At 34.3% G+C, this 20,943-nt stretch overlaps 1 pseudogene; it reads left to right on the top strand.

Moving 5' to 3' along the window:
• Nucleotides 1-12,680: 12,680 nt before the first annotated feature.
• On the top strand, nucleotides 12,681-19,755 carry LOC122577000 (annotated as a pseudogene).
• The last annotated feature ends 1,188 nt before the right edge of the window (nucleotides 19,756-20,943 follow it).

The raw sequence follows: 20,943 nt of genomic DNA, 5'->3' as shown, positions 1-20,943 counted from the left end.
CCTTGGGTTTTCTAGCAATTGTTCCCAAACATATAGTGCGTATAATACAAAGATGAACAAGTATAATTTATACAATTATACATATAATTTATACATAATACTATATTAAAAATGTTTAAAGTTTGAGAGAAAAATATTCATATAAAAAGTTGATTAATTATCTAATACACAGAACTAGACTACGTGAAATTGTTGTTTATTAACTAATTTTTTAGACACAATAAATATGTACATTTTTGAGAAACCTCTAGAATAGATACAATCCAGAAAATATTAGTTACTTGTACAACTTGTGGAATGAGCAAGAAAAAACAAAATATCGACAGAAATATACAAGCAATAGCTATTCCTACAGTTCTTATTTCAAACGTTTACCGGAGGATGCATAAAGTAAACACATGACATTATTGCTTCGTAATCATGACTGATGTTGGGAACGTTATAGGCATCAGTAGCATTAACAATTTCGATGTATTCAGAATTATCGCTGGAAAATGAAACGTAAACGTGCAGAGACTACGATAGATGAAAGACAAATTATTATTAATGTGCATAATAATGTACAGTGTAAAAGTTTAGCAGAAATTTCAGAGATTGTAAGCAAACCTATTATACAAAGCATAATTGATAGATATGGACTACGAAAAAGACTAGAAAATAACTCAGGAAGTGGAAAAATTAATCAGTATACTGGCCGAATTATTATTAGAATGATAAGATGAAATCGAAAAGTAAGTGCGATAGAAATAGTTAGGCACCTTAAAAATAATTTCGATATCGATATATTTGTTAGTACTGTACATAGTTTTATACGAAATCGAGGATTTCACGATCGTGTGGCTCGCATAAAATATTTTGTAAGAGAAACAACAGGAAGAAACGATTACAATTCGCAAATAATAATAACAGTACGCCAATGAAGTACTGGAACGAAGTGATTTTCACAGACAAAAACAAATTTAATATTTTCGCGTCCGATGGACATTGTACTATTTGGGTGAAAAAAATGTTGACATTTTAAAATGAAATCTTTTTGTAGTGAGAAAGAAATGGACATGAAAGATAATTTTGTTTTCATGTATGATAACGATGCATACTGCATACCATATCAGAATGTGGATACCGGCATATTTAAAATCTCCAGATATGAACTCCATAAAAAATGGAAATTTTCTCACAAGAAGGCTAAAGGATGCTCTTTTGGAGAAGTTTTGGAGAACAAGATCCAGCTACACATAACATCGAATTTTGCTAATTTAATATCTAAAAGAATTGCAGTAATTATAAAGTCAGAAGGATATTCTAGGAAATATTAATTGTCTGTTTACATTGATTTTTTATTATTAAATTCACTTAAATTGCGTTCCTTTATGAATATTTCAAAATTTAAGAATTGTACGAATAAATATTGCGTACATATTTTTGCCATTGTTTCTTTTTTCTCATAAATTTCGCAAGTTATACAAGCAACTAATTCTTCTTTGCGTTGTATCTATTCTAGATATTTTCCACAATATTTACTCACTCGTAGTTTATAAAAAATTAGTTAATAAATAACAATTTCACGAAGTATTGTTTCAAATTGATTGTTTTATGAATACTTTCTACGCTCACTGTAAATATCTCTGCCGGAATTGAATGGATATGAAAATATCTGAGATAAAGTTGTATTGTTTGCTCTCTGATCTTAGTGATTTTTGAACATGTCGAAAGCTCAACATTTTAAACAACTTTTTGCCATACATATAACCGATGGTTAATCTTGATTTCCAAGAAATTCGCAAAAAGACACTACAGTGGCACTATTACAGTGCATTCTACCTGTGTCACTATTGATTACCTAAATCTAGCTCTTACCTTCAAATGTATATATTTTGTAATAAATGTGTCTAGTAGAAACGCGCACGATACATACAAAATGTACCCAAGTAACACTTTAACTCAATATTTTCGGTTCTCGGAAAATTCTTCTTCGACTGTCGGAGTGATTCTGTTCTAGTGTCTTCCTTCGAAATAGCTGAAACATGGCAATGTAGAGATGGAGAGTTCATTCTGAAAGAAAAATTTACGATACTCTTGCCAATGCTTTCACCTTCTTTGTATAACTTGGAATTATCCAACAGTCATAATATTTGAGAAGTTTCTTTTGGAAGTAAAGGTATGGTATCGAGGAAGCGAATAGATAAGCAACCAAATGTGTTTAAAAAAAGCGCAAACCTATTTTGCATAATCTTCAAACTCTACATTGTTAGAGATTGATTCATATTTCCTATTTACCAGATGATTCTTGGAAAAGTGGATTTTCTATTTAGCAGATGAGTTTCGGAAATATATCGTTCCTTCAAGCCTTAAATAATAGCCAATAAAGCAATAAAAATATTAGAATATTGACTTTAGCTTTTATGATTGTAACGTGTTTCACGAGCGGAAAGATAAAGATTAGCACAACTATCGCATTTATTATTTATTACGAAGCAACCATTGTGACTATATTCGTGGAATAATATAAAATATTAATTTGACATTTTGTGATGAAAAGTGAATATTTACCGGAAAATTTAAAGTCGGGTTTTCAACAGTTCCTTCAAGACGTATACGTATACCCGTAAATCGGCGAATTCTTTGTATTCTTTGTTATTTTTTAAATCTTTTTGTAATATACATTTAGTGTAATATAAAACGATTGCTATTTTGGGTACGATTTTTCTGTGAACAGTTTGGACACTCGCGTGTGTGATACTTCTGTGTACACCCGCGGACGGGACGATGGTGAAATTTGTATAAACATTGTTTATATGCACTATTATTTATTAATTATTTGTGGAGGCAAAGGAATGGAGAAAACATTAGTCCTCTCTATTCGCAAAATTCCATGAGGCGGTTTTTGATATGCTGTGATGGATTTTAACGAGTAGGCAGGTTTAACGTTTAATCTACGATTTTTCTTACGAAACGCCGCACACGATGGTTTACGTCTTCAAATGGTATGATCTTCTTCTCTACGACTTGTACGAGCTAAGCAGCTGAATGTATCGTTCGATTTGAGGACTCCTGTGCATCCCGCTGCTTAATTTTTAATTGTCACTAACTAACAAACTAACTAATAAATAAATAACTAACTAACAAACAAAGCCAAAAGCACAATTTTTTATTCTTGATTGGGGTTAGGTTGTCCTTGCTTCAAGAACCACCCCTTAAATTTTTTACACTTGTAACCTAACACCCTGTATAATATAAAGTGGTTATCTGTTGATGACGAGGAGCATTGCAGCATTCTTAACGATATGGGACAAATAAGCTCCGTAGGATTTGTCACGATATTATGTTACATTGCACTGCAAAGACTCAATTAGTGTTTCTTCCGTTGCAAAATGTGAAAAAACGACGTAAGTATCAGCTTCCCAAATAGCTAAAGTTCAATGAAAAAGAAATCATTTAGGAGGAAGGTTCGTTACCTTGGCCTACCGTGGGCTATACCACTCTTTTTCGCGCGAAGAGGGGAAAATGCATTACGCATATCCAGTGACCCGCGTCAATCTTGGTGCCACCCTACGTTTTAGATTTTGCATTAAAGTCTCTTAAGATGATAACTTCCTTGCATTTCCTTACGGCTGCCCGAATAGATATGTCGAGTCTCTGCGCATATTCGTCAAAGATGTTCAGGCTAACGTTGAGCGAGAAGTAGCCATTCACGTAGTACACTTCCCCTATTTCGACTCCGAAATATCCCTCCTCTTTAGCCAACGTATCTTCGCTGGGGTGGAGCCCATCAAATCCTGCTGCCCAGATAGACGCATCCCCCTTCGTATCGTTATACCAGAAGGGGAGCTGTCGATTAGGTTCTGAGATGATCACAACGCCGACCCCACGATCCCAAGCAAACTGCTGCTCTAGGTCCTGCGCGAGCTTACTCCTATTGAGATTTATTTACAGAATTTTCAGGGTGCCTGTCCTCTGACTGTCCCTTTTTGGATTAGTTTCCTATACGTGGGGCACGCTAACGACCCCATAACCTGTCTAGTCCGTGTCTCGAACCCCTTACTACACATCGTACACCTAGGATCTTTATTGCAGTTTGCAATCGTATGATCCATAGCGCCGCATTTACGGCATCGCTCCTTGCCAGGACTGATCGTGCACTTATTCGACATGTGCCCAATCTCGTAGCACTTAAAGCATGTAACTACCTTAAGGAGGACCTGCATTGTGGCTATAATAAGGCCAGTTCTTATTTTCATGTGCATTTCTTTGCCTGTGATATAAGATGCTGGTACCCGAGCAATCGCCGTCTGCATGCTCCATGGTACCGCCCTTAACAATTCAACCTCGACCTTGCTGGCATCCTTGATCATCAACCGATTAACAACATGTCCAAATCTTTAACGGACTTAGTAAAGAAAGACGCAAAATTCATTTGGTAAAGGACAAAAACAAAGCTTCACAGAATTAAGCAAGGCATTAAGTATGCCAAAGTCTCATATTGCAATATTCAAATCTTGATAAACATTTTACCTTAACAGCAGACGCCTCAGATCACGTAACAGACGTGTGAAACTTATTGTTAGTCGAAAATTTAATGGTCATGATTTGCCAATAACATATATTTATCTGAAACTTTAACAAAAATGGAACAAAATTATCTTGCTATGGGAAAGGAATGTTTTATCAGTTTTATACGCGATTTTACATTTTCGACTTCACTTATATGGACGTAATTATTTAATTTATTTAGTAATCGTGAACCATTAAGTTGGACAAACTCAATAAAACATTCAGGCCAAAGATTGATTCGTTGGAGGATAAAATTATGAGACTCCGATTATAATTTCGTTCACGAGTCCGGTAACTTAACACGTTCACGCCGGTGCAGACCACCAGCGGCTCACACTTGAATGTTCCATCAGATAGTGCGTATGATAGTGCGTACCCCAACCTAACCCCAACCTAACCCCAACCTAACCACCAAAAATGTAGTTCGTTTAGAAATTAGAAAAAATTGCCATATAGTTGAAAATTTATACATAACATTTAACTTTTAAAATTATAAGCATAACTTATAAAACAAAAGTTTGATAATAAAAACATAACAATTCAATGTTATAAACTTAACTTAATTGTTTATGTGTATCTATGCAATTTTTGAAGCGTTTCAAATAGAATGATGGCTGGTCTTCACAACGATTGCAATACATTGTTACTCTTTTACTTTTCTTCGTGGCATGATCTCTACCTTTTTTTTAGTAAGTATTTTTTGGAAGGTATTTGCTTTTCAATAATCATTTCTTCAATATGATCATTATTGATCAAAAGATGATCAATAATTCTTTCTCTACTGTAAAATATTAATATGTGTATTATCCCATCTTTGATGTACATACCACGCATTTGTGAGGCATGTCCCGCATAGCAATTGCATAATAATTCTTCTGTACCATTTAACGGCTTTCCCTAAAAACAACTATAGTACGATGTCATCTGACGCATAAGTCAACATTCCTTTTTGCATTATTATAAAAGATATGAATACGAGCGTCGTCCTACGGTGAGAAACACAAATAGTAGCGTCGGCGTGAACGTGTTAAACACTAATGATGGCATTGTGTCAAAATCAAAATTACATTCTACACGTAGCTTAGAATACACGATTTTTCATATCACTTACAATATATTTGCAGACCTACCAAGTTCAATTCAAAACCAATCGCGAAATTGACAACATGAAACATTCGAAACATTACTATTCTAATTATGTTCGTTTCAATAGTTTTTCGTTGTTATTCCACTACTCCTATTGGTAAATTTTCTGATTTAAGCGTAATCAATTGAAAAAATTTACAAGAAGAAACCAAATTTAGGGCAGCTATTAGTAGAAAAACCCGGAAAATAGAAAATTTTCAGTGTAATTATTGCGATGGTGTGGATGTATATAGCCAATGAATCGCTGGTTCGATTTTGTGACGCGTGTAGCAGAATCGGAGAAAAGAAAGCGGTAAGAATTTGAAAAAAGCTGCTCAAAACACTGTAAGACGAACTTTGTGCTAGGTCAGCTGCAAGTTTTCCTTACGAGCAAGTCTTTATGAAGATTACGAAAAGGATAAAACAAAGTTTCTAAAAGAAGTTTTATTATTTTTTTTTTATAGAAATTTTAATTTTCCAAAAAAGAATTTTACAAAAAGCGGATGTGTAACTGAACTTTGCTGATGATATTTTGTCCCAAATTGGTGGAATACGAAAAACAGACAGTACGCGCGTGGATGCACTCGTAAACTAACTTATTTGAATGTTACATCGAATAATTTGAATCTGTTAAATCCCCAACAACCATTAATCTCTTAGGTACGATGCGCCACTGTAGTGGCTTTCGCGAATAACATCTTATATTACTATTGAAGTAATTACTTCAAGAAAAACTCTGCATCTTTCTTCGTGTATATCCGTGACCTGGAGACCGTTATTACGCAGAAAATAGAATTTAGCGAAACAAGAATATTCTAAATAAGGAGAGGTGTACATTATTGTGCCCTTGAATATAAATTATGTTTTGGGTTACAAGATCTAGGAACAAAGGAACTAATAAATAGATATCTATTTATGTTTCTTGTAGCCTTTAACTAGAGCTACAAGGTTAACTTTTTTGGTAATGTCCTTTTGCTATAAACAATATATGAACGTGCTCCTTATCGATTCTATCGTATTGTAACACTATGAGAGTGGGGGTCTGGATCAGCATCAAGTTATACATTATACTTATACTTATACCTTTATTTATTTCAATATATTTTTCTATTGCAAATTCACCCACTCGTTCTTGAATCAGTCAATCTCAACAATTACGATCCGCCACTATAGTGGCTCACTTTACCAGCTCATTCGCTCACCGTTTAAACTAAATAATCTTTTTCATTTGTCTTGCTTTACATTTTTTTTGCCCTCACAACGTCTTATAATAGTGTTAACAGTATACAGACAGAATATATTGTCTTTGTTTTTTATACGCCAATGTCAGGTATCGATTGTTGCTTTTCGTTAAAATAAATATACCATTATTAGATGTTCTTTTTAACATGACAATCCGTATCCTTATAATTTTTTAGAATCGTCAACTTCAATATGTCGTTTCAAAATAGAAAACTAAGAGCAATTTGAAATCTACCCCAGTTTCTTCTCCAGGTTCCTTCCTTTATTAGGGTGGATCAGTTTTTCAAATAGCTCATAGTTCGTTTTTCCTTGCAGGTTTGCTAGCGCCTTACAATTTTTTGATCTGTTTCTTTCCATTACGTTTCTTTTGCCTTTTTCCTCTCGATGACTGTACCTTGTTCTTTTTTTGTCTCCCCATCTGTTAGTGATGCTCTGTATGTTTACATCCATGATGTCTAAATGTCCCGGGTTCGGTGTAGGTTCTTTATCTATTCACGTGTACTGTATTGTATCATATCCCTGTTTTGTATCTCCTGCTAATTATTTCATATTTATTTTTAATTGTTATATCTCCATATGTCTGTTGTATGCACTGTCTTGCTGCACTCTGTGCATCTGGCACTCCTGTTTCCGTCTGGGTTTTGTTTTGTATGTAATTGTTCGTTCCGGGTCATACTACGCTCGTCTATGCCTATTGTTTCAGGTCGTAGTCTGTCTTTGGACGTGATATTCTGTCATCGGCATATTTAAGTTTATCCAGTTACTTTATCATATTGATCCTTTTTAGGTTGGGCTAGTGTGTCTGCATTATCATATAATCTTTTTCTTCTGGGTTCTCTATTAAAAGCTGGTATATTCTGGCTTTTGGCTGTGTAATAGCCAAAACCTAGAAAAGTTTGGAGAAAAAATATTGCAAATACTGTTTTAAATATTCCTTGTTCTACAATTCAAATAAAAACTACCTTAAATAGACAGTAAAATTCTGCCAAATAAAAGATTTTAATTTTGATAATCCTTTTATTTCACGAGGAGGGGAAAATGCATTATGCATATCCAACAGCCTGTACTGTTGAGTTATGTGAGATTGGGTTGGATGGTATGCGCCATACTCAACAAAAACCTTTGTTCCTTTCCTAGCCCTCACAAGGTACATGATGACCAACCCCGGAACCACCATGGGTATTACTTAAGGGTTGGTCTCCTTATTTGTTCGTACTTCTATAGTCAACGTGTGGGAAAAACAGTATTTCCCCTTTTTTACTATCATCCTTTCTTAGAATGTTTTCAAATTTCCCTCTAGTAGGTCTATTCGTCGGCCATCTTACTTATCTTTTTAAACCAGCCAATCGCTTCTACTCGTGTCATACGTCCAGTTTTCATGTGTGAATTTTTATTATTTTAAATGAGTATGTCTATTCTTCTTCGTCTTTTAATTACTTCCTGCCTTTTATTCTTGAAAATGCATTTAAATTTCCCTCAAGTTGAACTTCCTGCTGGCTATCTTCCTTTTCTACTTGATCGACCAAACAGCGCACTCATTCCGCGAACCAATCAGACGCCTTTCTTGAATTTCCGCAGACCAATCATTGTTAGTTAGAGGGCGCTATTGCCATCGCACGGTGCGCATGCTCCTGATCAATCTCTTTAAGAGAGCCGCTTATTACTAGTGTTAACACATATTCGTCATTACATCACATCAGATACATGCTCAACGTCGGTGTGTCTACATGCCCCTACATTATCAGTCATCACCTGTGAGTTTTTATTATTTTAATTATATTATTATTTTTATTATTTTAAATCGGTGTGTTTACTCTTTCTCATTGTCTCATTATTTCCTGTTTTCTTTTCTGGGTTTATCTGGTTTTTGCAATTTTCGCGCATACTTCCACGATTCTTCATACCTTATAATCTTAGCAACAATATTTTGGGGTGTAAGAGCTTTTCCTACCCGATTTTTCAATGTCGCTTTTTCCGTAGCCCATTTAGGACTGCTAAATAAGGCGTGTTTCGCGTTATCTGCTCCTTTATTGCAATCTCAACATCCGCCACTAATATCTTTATTCATACGTTTGCGTTATTTTAATAATCTAAAACAAAGTAAAATATTTTAACTTTGCATTAAATATTATTTCAAATATTTCTTGACGACGAAAATAGATCGGGGAAAGAGATGATATTAAAATGCAAGAAACCATAATATTGAAAATAAATTTAGTTTCCTCTTTTAGTATGGCTATTTGCATGTAACAGAGTGAATCGTTCAAAGTTTTCGTCACTTAGGCTACTCCTTCGCTGGCACAGAATCAATCCAGCGAAGCTAAGCGATCTTTCAACTGCGATAGACGACGAAATAGGTGCTTTATACTTTAAAAACAATTGTTTCATATATTTGTATTTTATGATATTTTGAATTCGTGAGACGCTATAGTCTCAGTTTTTCAACGATTCTAATTGCACAGTGTTGCTATCATTGTCAACACTAACCTCACTCGGTTTTCCCACGAGTGAAAAGAAATTGTGTAGTTCTACTATATCTTACACTTTGCTTTGTGAAAGTGAAGAGGATTGGTTTCATACACCTTCTAAGGTTCTCAACGCTATTTCTTTGATATAATTACGTCTATCTTCCATCTTGGTTACGATCCATCGTAATTTCCATCTTGGATGACTAACAATCGCAATTATGTAATCAGATGTCCTCTAAGTTTTCAGTTTCCAAAAAATCGTAAAAATGAGGAAACCAAGTTCCTAAACTTGATATTAAATTATATTAAGGTTTGCAATATTTTAAAGCTTGTGTATTGTTGAGGTTATTAGATGTATAAAGAGAGAGACGCGTGGATAAATTGCAAGGTAGAAAATATATTTTAAATACAGAAGTGAAAACCCCGAAGACAATGTCGCCTGTCAACTGTTTATGGTCTGTCTCCGTCCCACTTTTTTGTCTATACGCTGTCGATGTCTTCAATGCTTGAGAAAGCTAAAAAGACCGGATGTAGAGTTTTCTTAGAAGTGGTGACCACTTCAACATGTATAATTGTCTGTGCCACCGATATCTTGAAAACTACGTTCTAAAATCTGTCTAAAATCTATGAAAAAATGTCACCCATATAAGTTTTGTCCTCTTACAATTTATCCAAAGCGTATGCGATTGATCCAAATATTTATTCTTATCTATATATCTTCGATAAGCACCAGTTTACTCGCACCGACACTCGAAATGCATCCCCATACAATCACAGAAGCTCTTTCTCCGTGCTTTAAAGTAGGTTTTAAATTTTTGGATTTCAAAACTTCATTCACTATCCGCCATACTATACTCTTTTCCTATCGGAATCAAAAATACATTATTTACCCTCGTCGGAGAATATAACGTCATTCCACCAATTTTGAAGTATCTTAATGAATTCTTTAGCGAAAGTCAATCTTTTTTGCTCTGTTTATTTCATTTATATACGGCTTTCTTCTTGCTATTCGACCATTAAATCTTGTACTGTTTCTACACTGATTTGTTTCCTAATTTCATGGCCAATCTCTTCTTCAACTCCCCATATTATTATTCTTTCCTCCTTTTTATTAATAATTCCAGGTGGCTTTTTCTTAAATTTGATACAGTCTTCTTCTTTATATTTTTTAATAATATTCGCAACTGCGCTCTTCTTCATTATTAATAATTGTGCAATTTCACGATAATTTTTACCTTTTTCTCTATGATAAATAACAAGATGTCTTTTATCGAAACTACTATTCTGTCCTTTTCGTGGCATATTAGAATTCGGACATTAACACCTCGCAATATAGCTTTGTCCTGAGATAGAATTATATTCTAGCAGTTTGTATACGAAACAAATCTATTTTGCACTTTGAATAGTTTTTAAGAACTACTAAATTACAAAGCATACCATGGTATACACACATTAATGTGACGTGAAAATGTGACAACTTTTTGTTTAAAATGTGTTATACAATTAAATGTTATTGTTAGCATAGAATTGTTTATATATTGTCAATCTACAATAAATGGTTTATCTTTTAGTAAAATAAACAATATAATATCTAAGTTATTCTCTTACAAACAGAAATTACAAATAAGTACGCAAATTAAAGAGTAACGATAGTTATCACTGATAAATAATCTGGTAGATACGAAATATTTACTTGGACAAATTCTCTGTGTTCATTGCTTCGGCTACGCTATTTTACCATTTAATTTCTTGAAATTTGAATAGACGTGGCGTACACGACACCCCAATGAATTATCGATCTGTACGCACCAATCAAATATTTTACACTGTGTATGTATAAAAAAAAGACAGTATGAGAAGTTCATCATCGAATGCGATAATGTTCAAATAGTACAGAGAAAAATTTATATTGTATCGGCAGGAAATAGTCTAACAAGGTTATACTTTCCATATAATAGAAAATTTCAAAGATGACCGAAAAATATCCCGCCATTGAGAAGGAAATATCGGAGAAAGAAAGTTTAATTAAAATTAGCAATTCTGTTTTTCAGAGATTAACATCAGGTAGATAGTTGATATTGTACATATAAATAATTTATTTAATTTTTAAGAATTTCATTTCATACTTCAGTTTGTCTGTATGTGAAAGAGAGCTGCGTGCGCGTGTGAACTCTTTTTATATGTCATAATAACATATCATATTATCATTATGATATTATTTTTAGAGTAAGATTAATTTTTATTCTTTTTTAGTACAATTATTCGTTGTTATTAGAGATCAAATGTGTACATTTATAGCAAGCTGTTTGCTATATACACATTTAAGGAAACAAACTATTTGTTAATTTAATTATAAGTTATTATATGTTAGATATAGTGTAATTATACTATTACTATTTAAAAGATATGTATAGTGCAAACTATAAATTATAATATAGTTAATATATCAGTATATTATTTTTGTTTGTTTTCTTCTATACGTGTATGAATAAAGAAATAAATCACATCACGTGTGTATTACATTTTATTTTTTTATACAATATTTATGCATGTTATGTATAAATAATTCAAGTATATCGTATGCGTAATTTGAAATATATAAAAAAGAAGTCATTATAAACATAAAATGGTTAGAATCAAATTTTGGAGAAATTACTCTAACTAATTAATTGCAGTATTGTTTTATCAATCGAACGTCATCTTGTATCGCTCAATTGATCGGTCGTCACTCTCACCACTTCTCCAAAGATTAGTGCGACAAACTGGAAAACTCGGCTGAGTAGTATGTATATCCTAATCCGAACTTGAATGTCAATGAGTGACAGCAGTAATATGATGAAACTTTTTTATTTTTAACCTTTTTTCAATTAAACTTTTACTAACGAATTTCTGGAATTTTTCTGGTTAAAATGAGAATATGTTGTTAAATTTGAATATACTTTATATTACATTCAAATACACATTTAATAGACGAAAGAGAATAGACGAATATGTCGCAGATTGTATCGTGGTTTGGTCTTGTTTTAATTATAAAAATCTCATTACATTGGTAAAAGTCTCACTAAAAAAAAAAAAAAAAATTAAAAATATAAAGGCTTCATTGCTGTTTTAGCATTGTCTCATCGATATATATTTTGGATTAAGCCGACTTTCTAACTTTTTTTTCTTCACTCGCGGTGTCCTTTTCTACGTTCAGCGAGGTGGTAGACCGTATTTGTACTTAGAATCAGATCTTGTATACGATAATTCGGCACCGAGGGGGGTCAATTAATGAGACAGTAGTGTATTTAACAAATGAATATGTTCAATAAAACAAATAAATTTTAAGGTATTGTCAATGAAGAAATCTGTACAACTGATGAAAAATGCTGGCTCGATAAATTAGTTGCTGTTGATAAGGATCATACCAGAGAAGCTGGTTTACATATAAATGAAATTGAAAGACTTTTAAACGACATTGATACATATACACGCACAAAACCTCGACGCGGTTGCCCCGTTGATTCTGTTAAAGTAAGTCTTTTATACAGCTGAAACGAAGGCTTTAAAACTTGTAAAAAAAATGCAATAGTCCATTAAATAATATTATTAAGGATTAATAATTGTTGAGAATTGTGGATCTTGTTAACTGAAATAATGTTATAGGAACCCTAAATTTACATTTGGAATTAATATTAGAATAATTATATATTTATTTTATGATTTAAGATATTCATCGATACACACTTGCTCGCGTCTCAGTACTTTCTTCCATACCTCACTGTTAACCGATTGAACTGTTTACATTCATCTGTTTTCAAGACGCCACGCACACATACTTCCACATACTGATACTTACATACAAGTATCTCTACTACGTATCTAACCTAGTCCAGCACATAAAATTATACATATCTCAATAATAATAAAATAATAATGCATAACTCCGACGTAAGAAAATGGATTACTTTTTACTTCTACAAAATTTTCTTACATACAATAATAAATAGGGCTATTCTGAGTTACCTTCTTTATGTATAATTCGAGTCAATTATACCAAGAAAAGGTTTACTTTCTACGTAGCACAATATAAAAAATACTTTACGTTTAGTAAAAAAAATATTGATTCTTCAAGCATGTTCTAAAAAATGGCTGTCTTTTTGTTGGGAAAATCACTAAATAATTACTCACAAAGCGGTCAATGTTATAACATTTTACCTAATGTCCCACTGGACAAATTGTAAAATTAAAAATAAACAATATAAAAAAAAAAAAAAAAAACAAAGCGGTCGATCTCACCGATTTCAACGAAATATGTCGTCAAGGTCAAAATTCTGAATAACTTTCAATGGCGTTATCGTCGTTCGGATTTAGCTTCCGAGACATACATTTCTGTCGCGCCTAATGAAATAGGTTGCGAATTCGATGCATGAAGGATCGTGATTCGTTAGGTTGGGAAGTTATGGCAGTGTTCTTGTCTTTTCCTTTCTTCCCTTTCCTTCAAACATATTGCTTCACCCTTTTTTAACTTCATTATTAATAAATCGGTATATGCATAATGACAATCAAATTTTCGACACAAATCCATATTTCTCACATTAACAGTAAAATTTCCTGTATGATAATTATTCAATTTTATTTATATTTGTTAAACGTTTATAATAATGTAACAGTTCTTGTTACGTCGCGCTAAAAGGCCCGTGTGACGTCATTCTTGGTCTGACCGCCAAGGCCCCACATAACGTTATTCCGACCCCAATAAACCTAAGGACTCGCCATGAACATAAGCTTTAGCTTAGCTTTTAACTTTATTTTAATTCTGCAATTTTTTTTTTTTTTATTATTTTCTTGCAATTTTACAATTTGTCTAGTGGGACATTTGGTAAAATGATATAACTTGTAATTGAATAGCATGCGGATGGTTACCCCCAGCGGGGTACCATCTTCGTGTTTGTTAGGTTATATCCTTTGTGAGATCAGCTGGGTGTTTCCTTTTCAGTCTTCTTTCTATGCTTGTGTTGATCGTTACCGCAGCCAGCCGGTTTGGGTGTGTTGTTATTCTTAATTATCTAATAAACATCATGGACCGTTACTGTTCTCGATTATGGAATTCCCAATACACCGAAGGTGTAGTCCAAAAGCATTTAACTCTTACATAACACTCTTTTAAACTCGGTACTAGGTTTACAGTAGCGGAAATAATAACACAGTGGGGCCTCGATTATCCCAACTAATTCTGTTTAGAACGTTCGAAAGTAAGAAAAAGTATTGTTACGCCAGGGTGACCTGCACAACAATATAATAATATCAGTACAGTAATAATCCCAGAAACACAGTTTCCACGCTTATGTACAACGCAAGCTTAGACGAAGCTACCGCCCGAATAAACTGAGGTGATAGGACGTGTAAGGTGGCAAAGAAATACTCGGCATTTTATTTAACAATGGGCTTGTTAATTCGACTTAATTCTTTACAACTCTCGACTCGCGACTCGTGCGGATGACTATTTATTCACAACTCTTGCTGACGACTGTCGTGTCGCTTCTCTTCACTTACGACTCTCGTGCCACGTCGGACACACAATAAATCACGAAGTCACGAAATCACGAATCAATAATTCACGAAGAAGGTGAAGAAATTGAACTTTGTATATGATAATAGAATTCTATAATATATATATATGATAATATGTATATGATAATAGAATTCTAAAGATCCAACCGAGTGACGAATGATTCAAAGTATTTCAAGAGACTGGGTCAAAATGTTCTAACAGACTGATTCCAGCGTTTATTTTGGAGGGCTTTTACATTGTGGTTTTAGTCCCTTTGGAGGGGTTGTCGTCAGGTGTATCTCAGAGGCGCCTATTCCGTTACTATTTGTTTATTGTTTCGATGGCTGTGGTATGCAGGATGTCTAGCCTATCCTATTACTGTTTCTGAGCGGGTGATTTTCTTGAACGTGTGACACTCGCTTACGACTCATTTCTTAATCCGCTTTCTTCCCTTTTGTCATCTCTCGATATTTTCACTACGCATGCGTTCGTTAGACGTCTGCGATCGTGGTATGTACGCCTTATTCCGAGTATTTTTTTTTTTTATTATTTATTGAAATTTTACAACTTGTTTAATGGGACATTCCGAGTATTTGGCGTAGGGAAGGACCGTAGGGATATCGATGTCCCATTGGGCCTGTCGGCACTTACGCCGCCCATACGTGTTCCATAGAATTTAAGTCAGTGATTGTGGAGGAGTTACTAACTCTCCATCGATACATTGACACATTTTAGATATTTAAAAGCAAGAGGCTAGAGAAGTTGAAAGAACATAATTATTCCGACAGTCGACGAGGAACTTTCAGAGAACTGGCAAAATTAAAGTAGAGCGTTACTTGGGTGTGCAGAGCGCGTAATGAGTCTTGTATACAATGTAGCAGTACTTATATCGTAGCCATTGTTTACAAAATGTATACATTTTTGCTATGATACAACGGCGGCAATAGCACAAAAGCGCTATTACGTTCATACGGCGAAAGATATGTGAATAGGACTATACCCAGGGCAAAGATATTTTGGAAAATAGATAAACGATTGCGGGATACGGACACGTTAAAACCTGCTGAATCTGGCGAACGATCCAGATCTGGGAGATAGAATACTGCACCGTATTCGCCCGAGACAATCGCGATGCGTGTGTGATCGTTTTGTGGACACTCGTGAACGGGACAATAGCAGTTTACGTCTCTGAAAAGCATGGTATTTTCTTACGACTTGTAAGAAATAAGTTGTCGCTCATGTGTCGTTTGGATTGACGATCACTGTGCGCCCTGTTGCTTATGCTGACCTCCTTTCGTTCGTGTAAGGGTATTTTTACCGATTTTTCATTGTCAAAAACTAAGAAACACAATTTTTTTATTCTTAATTTTCGTCTTACGTCAGTTACAAGAATCACCCCTTAAATTTCCTGGCACCTGTAGCGGAACACCCTGTACAAAGTGTTATTACATTTCTCAGTACAAGATCATTTCTTAACAGCTTCATCAATAGCACGCTACGTAAGCTCTGTCTGACTGCAAGAAGTAAATATACATAATGCAAATAAAATCAGTTATTCATATGTATACAGGATGTCTGTTTCATCTCAGCAAAGTGAAATATCTTTCAAGGAAATGATGTTACGAAAAAAGTGCCGCAACAAAAGTTGTTTGGTATAGAGGGGGATGTTATGTGGTGAAGATATTTTTTTCATGCCTAATATGGTGGGAGAGATTTCAAAGACAATTTAATTTTTTAAATGGAATATTGTATTTTTGTATAAATAACACTATAGTGCATATCGATACGAGTTCAACGAACAGGTAATGAAGTGAAGGCTTTCACGGAAGGTGCTAACATTGCGAAAAAGCTGTGATTTGGATTACCCGTCCCTCGCTGTCGTATTAGTCCGCTAAGGCTATTTTGTAATGTAATGCGACTGGGCCCAAGTACACACATCTATTAACCCTTGGAGTGTTGAATACTCGGGGCCTATGCGGCCCGTACGGACGGCACGCGGCCAGCGCTGACGATCGCTGTGGACTGAATACCTTTTCGCTATAGTGAACTCTGTTGATTGACTATTCAAAACGCAAATCTTAATAAGTTATAGTAATTCTTTCACACGATATTAAATGATTCAAGAGCGTTATTTTTTAGTATTAATTACTTATTATAAACATTGAAATTTACAATAAACTAGAATTTGGGTAGTAAATTAAAAAGCAATAAACTAGAAAACTAAATTTAGTAAATATAACACAAGTTAATAATTCAGTTGTGCGATTACTGGTCGTATTTTTGCTAAAGGATCGTCATTTACTGTATTATTATCGTCAAATTGCAACATTTGTAATAATACCATGTATCGATCTCGTGCTATTATTTTGCCGAAAATATTGCTTTTCAACAGTTCGTCCGCAGACCAATATTCTCCCAAAGACAATTTCAATTCTACCAAATGTCCAAATTGGATAGACTGTGAATGCAAAGTATTAAAAAAAAAAAAAGACAGTTTCTTCGAACGCGGCATTAACATTGAAATGCATTTATATTTATCTCACAAAAAAAATAAAAATTGACAAATGCATATATGTGTCCTTAGTCCACACCGATGGCTTTCGCCAGACGCATATATGCGTCCATAACACTCTAAGGGTTAAAGAAATCCTGTTTTTTCTCAAGAAGTGGTATCTATAAATGGAAGTTTTCAGTAATTCAAAATTGAGCACATTGGTAGATATAAATGTATTTTACATTATCTATGTCATTTGCTAACTTTGTCCTGAATACATATATTTATATCGGACAATACTTTGTCCGATAATAACTTCTCCTGAGTAGGAAAATTTCTTTAAGAGCTGCGTCTGTTTCGACTCGGCTGCATACAAGCTTAAATAGACTTAGCGGACCGGCGTGGTTTTTTTTTTTAATGTCGTTTATTTTCCAGAAAAATGCGTATTACATAAATATTTTATTCATAATAAACAGTGCATTTCAGTTTAAGGTTGTTTTAGGCAAAAGTACCGATACGTGACGGTACGATACATAGCCATACAATATTTGTGTGTCGGAGTTACATTATTTTTTCTTTTTAGCGTTGCATCTCTAAATTAGATTTAAGCCGCTATGGAGCGGTGCTTATATATGATACTGTTTACTTTTCTTCTTATTTCTGTCCTGAAAACCTGGTCGTAAAAGTAGGTCAGTTCGGTAGTCTACGGTATTTTGGGAGTGGCGGAGGAGGGAGGACGGGGTGAGGAAAGGAGGGGTGTCAGGTATAATTATTTAGGATATTTACAATATTCACAATGTTTATAGTATTTATACTATTCTACACGGCGGGGGGTTTGGGATTAGCCGTTCTGAGGCTCGAGACTTAGCGGACCGGCGTGGTAGTGAGGAACAAGTGACCCGAATCTTAGTTTTTCATATTTGATGATGTTTGATGACTTGTTGATATTCCCTTATAAGTGGCATTTGATATTATAATTTAAATGAAATTGTATGAGAGGTCTACGATAAAAAGGGGCAATGTCATGTTGTAGCACTTTTCAGACAACGAAAATTGATTTTTCAATATGTAATGTCACAATTTTATATTTTCTCATAAATATTCTATCAAAATAAGACATTTCGGTCTACATTTCATTCTGCATCGTTTTCCAGTTTTACTTGTAATTTTAAGTAACGTATAACACAGGAAACAGTAATAAATGAAAAATACGTTGTACGCGATAATTTAATTCGAATTAACGCGACATAGCTAGTGATAAAGAGTGTAGAGGATTGTTCGTGAGGTTTAAAGAACGAGATTGCGCGTTGTTGTCGAATATATTTAAATTAATAAATTAATGTACAATCGTATACGCGAGTCATTAGTACAAAATATAAATCGCCAAATAAAATCGCGGAATAAATACTCGTTAATGCTCGTCGCGTAGCTCGATAAATACTCGTGAGATACTCGGAGATACTTTAGATATTCTGTGTAATACAATGTATCGCTCGCAAACGCGTCCGTTTATTTGTACTGGTCGGTGGCAAGTCGGAAAATTTGAATAGTTCGTTTATCGTTACATTACCGTGTCAAGGCTGAGTCAATGTCCTGACGCAAAAACAAGGAGTCCTTTGACTCCTGTGCCGCTACAAGAGGACACACAGAAATATATGAAAAAATGTTAAATTCAAAATTCGTTGAAATTGACATAGCCTGTTTTTCTCGTCGACCTTTTATATAATAGGCCATATCAAATATTCATGTATATTATATACTAATTAAAGGTGTCAGATTGTTTAAAAGCAAATAAGGGAAATACGTTAACCTGTGAAATAGAAGTAGAAAGCTTTAAAAAGTGCATCGATAAATCATTGCATGCTGCTGTTGATAGAAATATGAAAGGTGTACGCAGAAGCAAGAAAGGAAGTTACTTAGAAGCATTTGAAAGGAAATATCAGTTTTGATCTTTAAAATAAATATAAAAACTTGAATATCACACATCGTACGTACAATATTATTAAGTTTGTCAAGAAATTTTTTATGAAATTGAAGTATATTATAAAACAAATAATAATAGGCAAATATTTGCTAACGACACATATGTATATTATAAGTAAATTATTTATGTATTTCAGGTCGATAGCGAAGTTAAATAAGATGGTTCCTATTTGCTGTTGAGAGAAATTTTTTGTTGACAAGAGATTAATATATATGACAAACAAGTTCAATTCTAAGACTGAAAAGTGCGTGCATAGAACTTTGAAGTTTAATATGTATCAAATACATAAGTGGTAAAAGAAGTTATTCAGCTTCACCTAGTTTTTCTTTCTTTCTTTTATTTGTTGGCAGACACAAGATTTGGCAAATAAACTTTTGAAATAATAATTATGTATAGAAATGGTATTTTAAATATATATTTTAATATTAACTCATACAAATTATTATGAAATGAGTATTTCATTGAAATATAAGATAAAAGTATTTCAAATAATAATATTTCCATCAATTTCTATTTCAAATAATAGTGTTTCAAATAGTAACAGTGCTATTTTTACTTAAGTAATACTGTTTCGACCGTTCGCGGAGACACGCGATCGCGAGATAGTACGTCAATGAGAGAATAGTTAAATAATAATTAAAGTTTATTCAAACTATTTGTTTATTAGAGAGATATAAATTGATAAAGTACAATTCAGTTTCCATTGATAGCTAAAGTTAGAAAGGGGGGTACGCGACGTACGCTTAGATGATGACGGTTCAAAAAATGTATGAAGACTGACTTTCTGCGAAGATGATGCAGCGGAGGAAGCTTGCGATGAGTGAGTCTAATGACACGAAAAGAGTTGATTTGTTAAGGTCAAGTTTTCGTTGCGAGAGTGAGGGAAAGACTTCGCTGTCAATTGGATAAAAGAAGGTTGGTGGACTAGGAACGGTATTAGCCGCCCTCGACAGAAAGATGCTAGTGGGAAGCATCGTACGTGAGAAAACTAACTTTCCCCTAGTACACAATAAACTTTAGAAACGATTGAGTAAAGAGATGTTTGTTCGGTCTGAAGGACCTTAGCTAGAATATTCCTGAGATTTATGGTAGGTTCTTAAGACTATTGAGGGTACGCAGTAAGGATGTGCGGACATCTGGTTGCCATCTTGCCCGCGGTGTGTGGCCTGGTCTAGGTAGAGTGTCGCCAGACGTAATATCCTCCCCCCGTTGAGATTGATGGTTGTTCGGGTTTCTCGAATTGGCAGTGGTACAAGCTTCTTGATGCCCCGATCCAAAATCTTCTTTGCTGTCTGAACTGTCCGGATGACACCATCGGCGCCTGGGTGGACCTTGATAACTCGGCCCAGAGGCCACTGTATTGAGGGCACGTTGTTCTCTCTGAGGATGACGATTGTGCCTTCCTGGATGCGATGCCCATACTTGTTCCATTTATTGCGGTTAATCAGCTTGTTCAGATACTCTTTATGCCAGCGGTTCCAAAAATGCTGTTTGAGTTCTTTGTAACAAGCTATAATCGACGGGAGTTGCGGACAAACAAATCACC

Source organism: Bombus pyrosoma, linkage group LG17 (assembly GCF_014825855.1).
Source record: "Bombus pyrosoma isolate SC7728 linkage group LG17, ASM1482585v1, whole genome shotgun sequence".
NCBI classification, from domain to species: domain Eukaryota; kingdom Metazoa; phylum Arthropoda; class Insecta; order Hymenoptera; family Apidae; genus Bombus; species Bombus pyrosoma.
This window is presented reverse-complemented; position numbering and strand designations above follow the sequence as displayed.